The sequence below is a fragment of the Osmerus eperlanus genome, chromosome 25 (assembly GCF_963692335.1).
Source record: "Osmerus eperlanus chromosome 25, fOsmEpe2.1, whole genome shotgun sequence".
Taxonomy (NCBI): domain Eukaryota; kingdom Metazoa; phylum Chordata; class Actinopteri; order Osmeriformes; family Osmeridae; genus Osmerus; species Osmerus eperlanus.
Window position 1 is genome coordinate 935,538 of NC_085042.1, and position 8,456 is coordinate 943,993.

Here is an 8,456-nt window from a genome sequence, read left to right on the forward strand (position 1 = left end):
CGCTCAATGCACCCCTGTTTGTGAACCATGCTTTAAGCTTTGATTAAACAGTTGTATTTGATTCAAAAGACTACTCGTGCCTCCTTGAAAACCTTCTGAATTTGGCTCCCACACATTTACAAGCTTGCAACATTACACTCCATGATAATGATGTTTCTTATATACTAGTGTAATAATTGGACCAATACGCTGTTCCTATTGGTCCAGAAGACGTTCTCAAAAGTTAATAAATCTGTTTATATACCTCCTGAAAGTTCGCAAAGGTACATAAACGTTTTTACGGACCTAGCAACAAGCGGTTGCCTTGGAGATGTAGCAACTGACCTTAACAACGTGGCATCTGCTCGGCAACAAAGTAGCCTAAATTGCCTAAAAAACCCTAAAACAACCAAATATGGTTTTTGCACAGGTCCGCAAACGCCCCGCAATCACTTCCCGTTTTAAAGAAGTATCTGAAGCAGACAGAAGACGAATTGATGTTGTTGATATGTTGCCTTGGTAGTGACGTCACCAGTGCAAGTGCAGCTGATTGCTCTGACAACATGGCGTCTGCTCCAGATTCGACGTATTTGATTTGGGATCTTCCCACGTATTGTTGTAGTCTATAAGAAACCAAATGTTTACTCCTCGACAGGTCAGCAAACGCTTTGTCGCCTCGATTTGTTAAAACGTTTGTTAACCGAGACCGTAGGTCGAGGTTTACAAACAAATCGTTTTCAAACAACAAATCTCGGTTTACAAAGGCGTTTGCAGACCTGTCGAGGAGTAAACATTTGCAGTTTATTGTTGTAATCCATATCTTAAACTGGTCACGCGCTATACAGGACTGCTTTGTCTGCGCATGCATTGTCCAGAACTGCTTTTCCTAAATTGTGCATGTATTGGCCAGAACTGCCTGTCTCCAAGCCTGCAGCCAAATGATATAGGCTTGTTGAGCGGCATTGTGTCTGTGTGCATGTGTGTGAGCGAGGGTGTCTGTGTGTAGATCTAAGGATGTCGTCCTGATGTCTATCCACATCTCTTATGTTTTAGGAATGTTGAAGTCAAGAGATGAGTTTTGAAGTGTGACAGAGCCCAGGGGATCTATCAGAGGTATTACTGTCATACTGCATGACTGTGTAGCGCTGCTTCAGTGGCATGCTGTCCGTTGAGTGCTGGCTTCATTCTGTGGTAATGAACTGAGGGGAGGCAGGGGAGCAATCAGACAGGAACTGGATCACAGAGGCATCTGAGGATTGGGGACGCCTGCTCTGGTGTTACCTCCACTTTAATGGCAGATCAGTTCAATACCACACAATACCTCTGTCCAGGGAGAAAGAGAAATATAATCCCTGATACAGGATGTAATCTCTGATATAGGACGTAATATTTGATAAAGAATGTTATCCTTGATACAGGATGTAATGTTTGAAACAGGTTTTAATCCTTGATATAGGATGCAATCTATATCTATACAAGATGTAACCTATGGAGCAGAAAGTCAGTTATCTAGGATCTATCTTCTGTAACACTGACACTCCATAGGGAGGTAGAAGGGAGGGGGAGGGAGGGATATGAGTAAAGAATTAGAAAGACGTAGAGGGAGGGAGAAGGAAGGCTAAGTGAACGGAGGGAGGTGTTTGGAGAGATTATTGTGATATGTAATGATCGTGTGAGAATGTAGACGTTCAGTCATTTAGTAGAGGAATCGGTTTCCACTCCATTTCTGCCTGAACTGGGACACTACGACAAGACAAGAGAGCAGGGAGAGAAACAACAGAAAGAGCTAAAAACTGACTGAGAGAACTGAAAGAGTATTTAAAAAAGAGGCAGAGAGAGAGCAAGCAAAGGAAGAGAGGGAGAGAAGGAAGAGAGGTAGAGAAGGAGTGATAGTGTTATAGGAGGTGTAAAGGAGGTTAAGAGGAGTGGTAGAGATGGTGTAAAGGTGTAGAGGAGGTGCAAACGTGTAGCAGTGGTAGAACAGGTGTAGAGAAGTGGTAGAGGAGATGTTGAGAAGTGGTAGAGGAGTGATATAAGTGTTAAGGTGTAGAGGAGTGGTAAGGGAGTGGTAAAGGAAGTGTATAGACCGGTTTGAGGCTGAGTGAGGGGGAGACCCAGACGGAGGAGGAGAAGATGAGTGTGAGGTGGGAGACGGAAGGACTGCAGACAGTGGGCATCGTCTGTCTGGTCTTCATGTTCCTGAAACTGATGCACCTGCTGGGCCTCATTGACATCACAGAGACGGGTGAGGGGATGGGGAGTTCAGAAGGCTTTGTTCAGAAGGAATATTAAGTAAGAGGGTTGAAAAGGAGGGTTCTGTAGGTATGTTCAGTCGGATTATCTAGGGGGAGTGTATAGGAGGACTGGAGGAGTGTTCAGTAGTGTTAAGTAGGAGTGTATAGAATGAAAGTGTTCAGTATGAATGTATAGGAAGAGTCTTCAGTAGGAGTGTTAAGGGGGTGTTCAGTAGGAGTTTTAATTAAGATGCAAGTGAGAAGTTTTCAGTAGAAGTGTATAAAAAGAGTCTTCAGTAAGAGTACATATGAGGAGTATTCAATAAGAGTGTTTCGGTTAGGAGTATTCAGGACAAGACTACATGACTTCAACCTGCTATTTCTTTACTGTTCAATTCTGCTTCTCTTATAAGTGTCAGTGTCACTTCAACGACACTGTGCTGTAACATGTAGATGCGTATCTCTGACTCTCCCTTTCTATGTTCTTTTCATACCCTCTCTATTCTCTCCATCCCTCATTCTGCCCTCTTTGTATTCATACCTTCCTTCTCTCTACTCTCTCCATTTCTATGATATCTCCTAAATCTCTTCCTCAATGTCTGACTGGACACTGACAATTTACTCTGTTTTTCCCATCTTCTACCTTGCTGCTTTTTCTCTCTACCTCTCTCTCTATATATTCCTTTCTTACTCTCTCTCTCCACTGTGTGTGAAGATGGTGAGTATGTCCTCATTACAAGTTATTGTCTTGCTAGAAGAACCCTCCCTTAATGTGGTTGAAGGTTTTTACTCCCCACAAAGTGCTTTCTCTGGGAGTGGATAATTCCTACTTTATGATGTTGAGAAGTTTAACATCTTTATAGGAAGGATTGCAAGATGAACTTGAACCAACCTGGCTACTTAAATAAATTATAATAATATATATATATGTGTGTGTGTATATAGATTGATATTTGATTTTTGGACAGTGACAGTTAGAGTCAGGAAAATATATGGTAGTGAGCCAGAAACAAACCCCAGCTGCTGCATGTGGGCCTCATTCCACATGGTACTCACTCTACCCAGTGAGCTACCATGGCACCTCCAATCTGGCTATTTGATTGTCTGGTTACAATCTGGCTAATACTTAGTTATATACCAATCCTAACAATATTACATATTAAATGAAAAACGCTAAATGGAATGTATTTCCTCCAGTCTACCTCTATACCCTCTGCTCTCTTTCTGCTGTTCTCGCTACCTCTCTCCTCTGCTCTCTACTTCTCTAGTCTGCTTTCTCTCCTGTTTTCTCTCTACCCCTCACCTTCTCTCTCTCTAACTCTTTTGCCTACTGTCTCTTCCCTGCTCTCTCTCACTCTCGCTATATATATCCCCTGATTTCTCTCTCCCTCTAACCCCTACTCTCTACACTGCTCTATTACACTTGACCACCTATCTCTTGGTTTGACTCATTCGATAATCCCTCCTTTTTCTTTGTGCATCCCTTTCTACCCCATTTTTAATCCCTCCTCTTTCTTTGTGCATCCCTTTCTACCCCATTTCTCTCCACTCTCTCTTGTCTGTCTCTCCTTCTCCCCCTGTCTCCCTTTTGCAGACAGCAGTGACAGTGATCTAGAGTTGTCCACAGTGCGTCACCAGCCGGAGGGGCTGGACCAGCTGCAGACTCAGACCAAGTTCACCAAGAAGGAGCTGCAGTCTCTTTACAGAGGGTTCAAGAATGTATGTTTGGGGCTGGAGGACTGGAGCAGCAGGGCTGTAGGGATGGATGGTTAGGGCTGGAAGTTTGGGGGACTGGAGGGTTAGGGCTTGAGGGCTGTAGGTTTTAAGAGCTGGGGATGGAGGGCTAGGGTCTTAGGACTGGGGGCTTAGGGTAGGAGGGGTGAAAGGTTGTGGGTTTATGGCTGGAGGGCTGGGAGGCTGTAGGACTATTAGGGCTGCAGTGTTAGGGAGCTGGAGGGTTGGGGGGATATCGCTGCAGTTCTGAAAGGATGGGTTAGGGCTACAGTACTGGAGGGTTAACTGGCAATATCACATTTACCACATGCTATCACATTAATGCTACTATTTTCATCCCCTAAAATATCTCTCTTCCCCTACCTCTCCTCCCCTTGGTTCCTCTCTCCATACTTTGTGTCTCTCTGATTGGTAGGAGTGTCCCAGTGGCTTGGTTGATGAGGAGACTTTCAAGACCATCTATTCTCAATTCTTTCCCCAAGGAGGTTAGACGTTAAGACCGAGATCTAACTCTGTTTCTCACACGCACTCCCTCCCTCTCTGTTTCTCTTTTACACACTCTCTCTCTAACTCTGTCTCTCCCTCTCTCTGCTATCTACCTCTTACAAACTCACATACTGTACACACACACACAGAAGTTCTGGTGTGAAGTAAAGTAAAGCAAGGAAAGCCCCTAACCCTAACCCTTCTCTCTCCAGATGCCACCACCTATGCTCACTTCCTTTTCAATGCGTTTGACATGGACAGGAACGGCTCAATCCGCTTTGAGGACTTTGTGATCGGCTTGTCTGTGTTGCTGAGGGGCTCAGTCATTGAGAAGTTGAACTGGGCCTTCAACCTGTATGACATTAACAAGGACGGATACATCACCAAGGAGGTAGGCTCGAACACATTACCAAGGAGGAAGACTAGTGGGCTAGAATGTATCCCAGATTAAGGACTCAGCTCTCCCCCTCTTCCTCCCACCCTCCTCCCCCTGCTCTGTTAGGAGATGCTGGAGATTATGAAGTCAATCTATGACATGATGGGTCGATACACTTACCCCAGCGTCCGGGATGAGGCTCCGTCTGAGCATGTGGACAAGTTCTTTCAGGTTTACACACAGACACACACTAAAACGCACACACGTGCATGTACAGACACACGTGAAGGTGTGCATTAATACTCTGATATACAGTACCATCTGCATCTTCATGTTGTGATTAAGAAACTCTTTGAAAACTACGTTTCTTTCCTCTTCCTCTCCCTCCTTCCCACCATCAGAAAATGGACAGAAACAGAGATGGCGTGGTGACCATTGAGGAGTTCATAGAAACTTGCCAGAAGGTAATTTCCTTTTATCCCTCCACCCAACCTTACAATGTTAGAAGTTAATCACACCCACCGTCTCCCTTACATTCTTCTCTAGTCTCCCCTACTCTTCCATATAGTCGCTCGCCCTAGAGCACCCTTCCCACTCTCCCCTCCATAGTACCCCCCCCCCCCAACTGTCATACAATAATTGTTCTTGCTCTTTATCTCTCAAACACATTTTCGTTTCTGTCTCTCAGGACGAGAACATCATGAACTCCATGCAACTCTTCGAGAACGTAATCTAGAACTCTGCAGAATCGCCATCCCAGTGTCTAGTCCTGTCCTGCATCTTTTTATATAGAATACTCTCAGTACATACACTCACATGGGTTTTGTGGTTCCTAGTAGAGGATAGTTTATACACAGTTTCAGGTAGGTATGTTTAAGTACAAAACTAGAAGCTCTTTACGTCCTTGCAGTAGTGTCATTGCCTGCTGCTCATAATCTGAGCAAAAAGTGAGGAGCAAGTGGAGGAAAAATTATTTAATGTCGAAATGCTTCTCCAAACAACGTCAACTGCACTCCGTATAAAGAGGACGTATGCAGAATGCAGTGTTTCCTCTAGGATTTTTTTTAGCAGTGGGGGCAGGTCTGTCCGAACCCCCACGTAACAACTTATTGTAAATGGTCAGTAGCCTATCGATTAAGGTAGGCCACTCTGAAGCATGTACACTGTCTGCTTCATTTGATCTTGATAGGCTAAGCATTCTGTAGAAAATAATAACAATAAACCCACTATTTATTAATTAAAACTACTAATGCACCTAAAATACAAACGTGAGCAAGGGCAGCAATCGCTATCGAATCAACAGACATGTGCAATTTAGCTAGCAGGGGAAGAATACAAACAACCAAAATCACCAGTTAACTTAATTTAAATTTGCAAGAACTATAGACTAATACAATAACAGGCTTAAATGAACTGACAACATAAGTTATACGACTTACAGTTCTCAAGGACGCACACACGCAATCTCAACTGCGGTGTGAAGCGCGTGTCCGTGCTATTCTCCGACATGCACTCTAACAATCACTGCTGATAGACGGCCAAAAAAATTGTACAGCCCGATTTCTGATGCCGTGGCGGAAGAAATGTAGCCGTGGCGGGCTGCCATGGCAAAATCAACATAGAGGAAACACTGGAATATGAACTTTGCAGAGTGCCTGGTTATTGAGATGAGCATGGGAAATTAAACCCATTCTAATTTGTACACACACACAGAGGTTCTTATAATTGGGTGTGCTTTGCCTTCGGCAAGGGCACAACCTTTGTTCTCTCACATATATATTATTATTATTATTTTTATTATTCTTTTTGCCCCCCTAAAACTCAGTCAATATTTGGCCTACATAGACAACCTAGGTGTCAAAAGTTTCGTCTTGGTAGCGATTGAGTTGCTTCTATTGGGATTTACGTTCCGTTGCATGGTTTAAGTGGAAATTAAGTTTTTGTGGCGAAAAGTGAAGCTAACGGTGGCTAACTTGCTAGCCACAGTCAATGACGCTACTTACGTCACGAAAACTCGCGTGACTACCTCTAGCAGAACATTAGTTTAGCAGCTCGTTAACTTCTGGGAGAGCTAAGCTAACTGCTTTACTGCAAGGCAGCTTCAGAAACGCCACAAGCAAAGAGGCCAGGGTGATAACTATTTACTAATTTTACTTTGTGATATGACACACAATTGTGACGTGTAATGTACAATATAAGCTGATTTTATTAAGGAAGTACATCTACTTTCGGAAACAGTAGTCTACTATGTCACTGAAGTATTAGCATCATGACCTTAGCCTCTGTTGCCCGGGCAACACATACTACAGTGGTCTATGATGCATCTGTTTTCAATCGTTAAAATAAACATTCCTCACAAATACATTTTCGTTGTAGGATTTATTATGACATTACATTACAAGTAAACGATTTGTGTGTGAAATTATCATTACCTGTGGTTTCAAACCAGTGTTGCTCACTGAAACGCTGTAGCCTACGCGAGACACTACAAAAACATCTTCACAGCTGTAGGAAGTCAAACGGCGACAGAACATGTTCGGCACTCCCCTTACTTAAATCAAAAATCTAACTACTAACCTTAACTTCATTGCCACAGCCTAAACTTTGTCAATCTGTTCATGAAAATAATTAATTTCAGCCTAAACCGTACAACGGAACGTTAAATCCAATCCAACCAACGCAATCGCTACCAAGACGAACACAGCAGTAGTCTAGTACTGTACCGTAGTACAATTTACCGGGGCAGCTTCTCCACACAGGGCTATATCGCACTTGCCGTTGTTACTGACAATGATCGCTACCAGTGAGCTTTTTATGAAAGCGATAGTCCACTAAATAAATGTCAAGCTTATTTACGTTTTTGAGGGGCATATTTTCAGTTAGCAGATGATACTGTTTGAATCGCGATTCCATCTTATACTGCCGGTAATGTCGTAGAATAATCTTCAAAGGGGGTTCTTTATTTATGAATGAATGCAATATGAGTAGGCTAAATTCCTTAAAATATCACGAGAAGGGAAAAACTTAAAAGGACGTTTAAGTCATAGAGATTAGGTCAATTTTTACACCGGTCTGACAAATTTATTCGTTTTGATTCAACGATGAGGCTGCCTCTTGCAGGTGAAATAAGACATCTATTTGATTCTACACTTCACTCGTATTTTCAGTTGTAAATGAGCAGCAAAAAAAAATGCTTTTAAATCTATGTAATCTTTATAAATAATAAGTATGCATTTTTATATAAAGTATACAGAAATATCAGTTGTAAAAATGTCATTCAAAAACGGACCCCTGTGCAACCGACGCAAGCAAGCACACCCTACAATTTCCCCAGAAATTGTACCCTCTCTAGTTATTATTATTATTTTTATTTCTTTTTGCCCCCCTAAAACTCAGTCAATATTTGGCCTACATAGACACATAGGTGTCAAAAGTTTCGTCTTGGTAGCGATTGAGTTGCTTCTATTGGAATTTACGTTCCGTTGCATGGTTTAGGCTGAAGTTAAGTTTTTGTGGCGAAAAGTGAAGCTAACGGTGGCTAATTTGCTAGCCACAGTCACTGACGTTACTAACGTCACGAAAACACGCGTGACTACCTTTGGCAGAACATTCGTTTCACATCTGTTAACTTGGGGGATAGCTAGGCT

At 42.8% G+C, this 8,456-nt stretch overlaps 1 pseudogene; it reads left to right on the forward strand.

Annotated features, from left to right (window-relative positions):
* The first annotated feature begins 2,112 nt into the window (after positions 1–2,112).
* Positions 2,113–6,528, forward strand: LOC134012307 (calsenilin-like; annotated as a pseudogene).
* Positions 6,529–8,456: the final 1,928 nt, after the last annotated feature.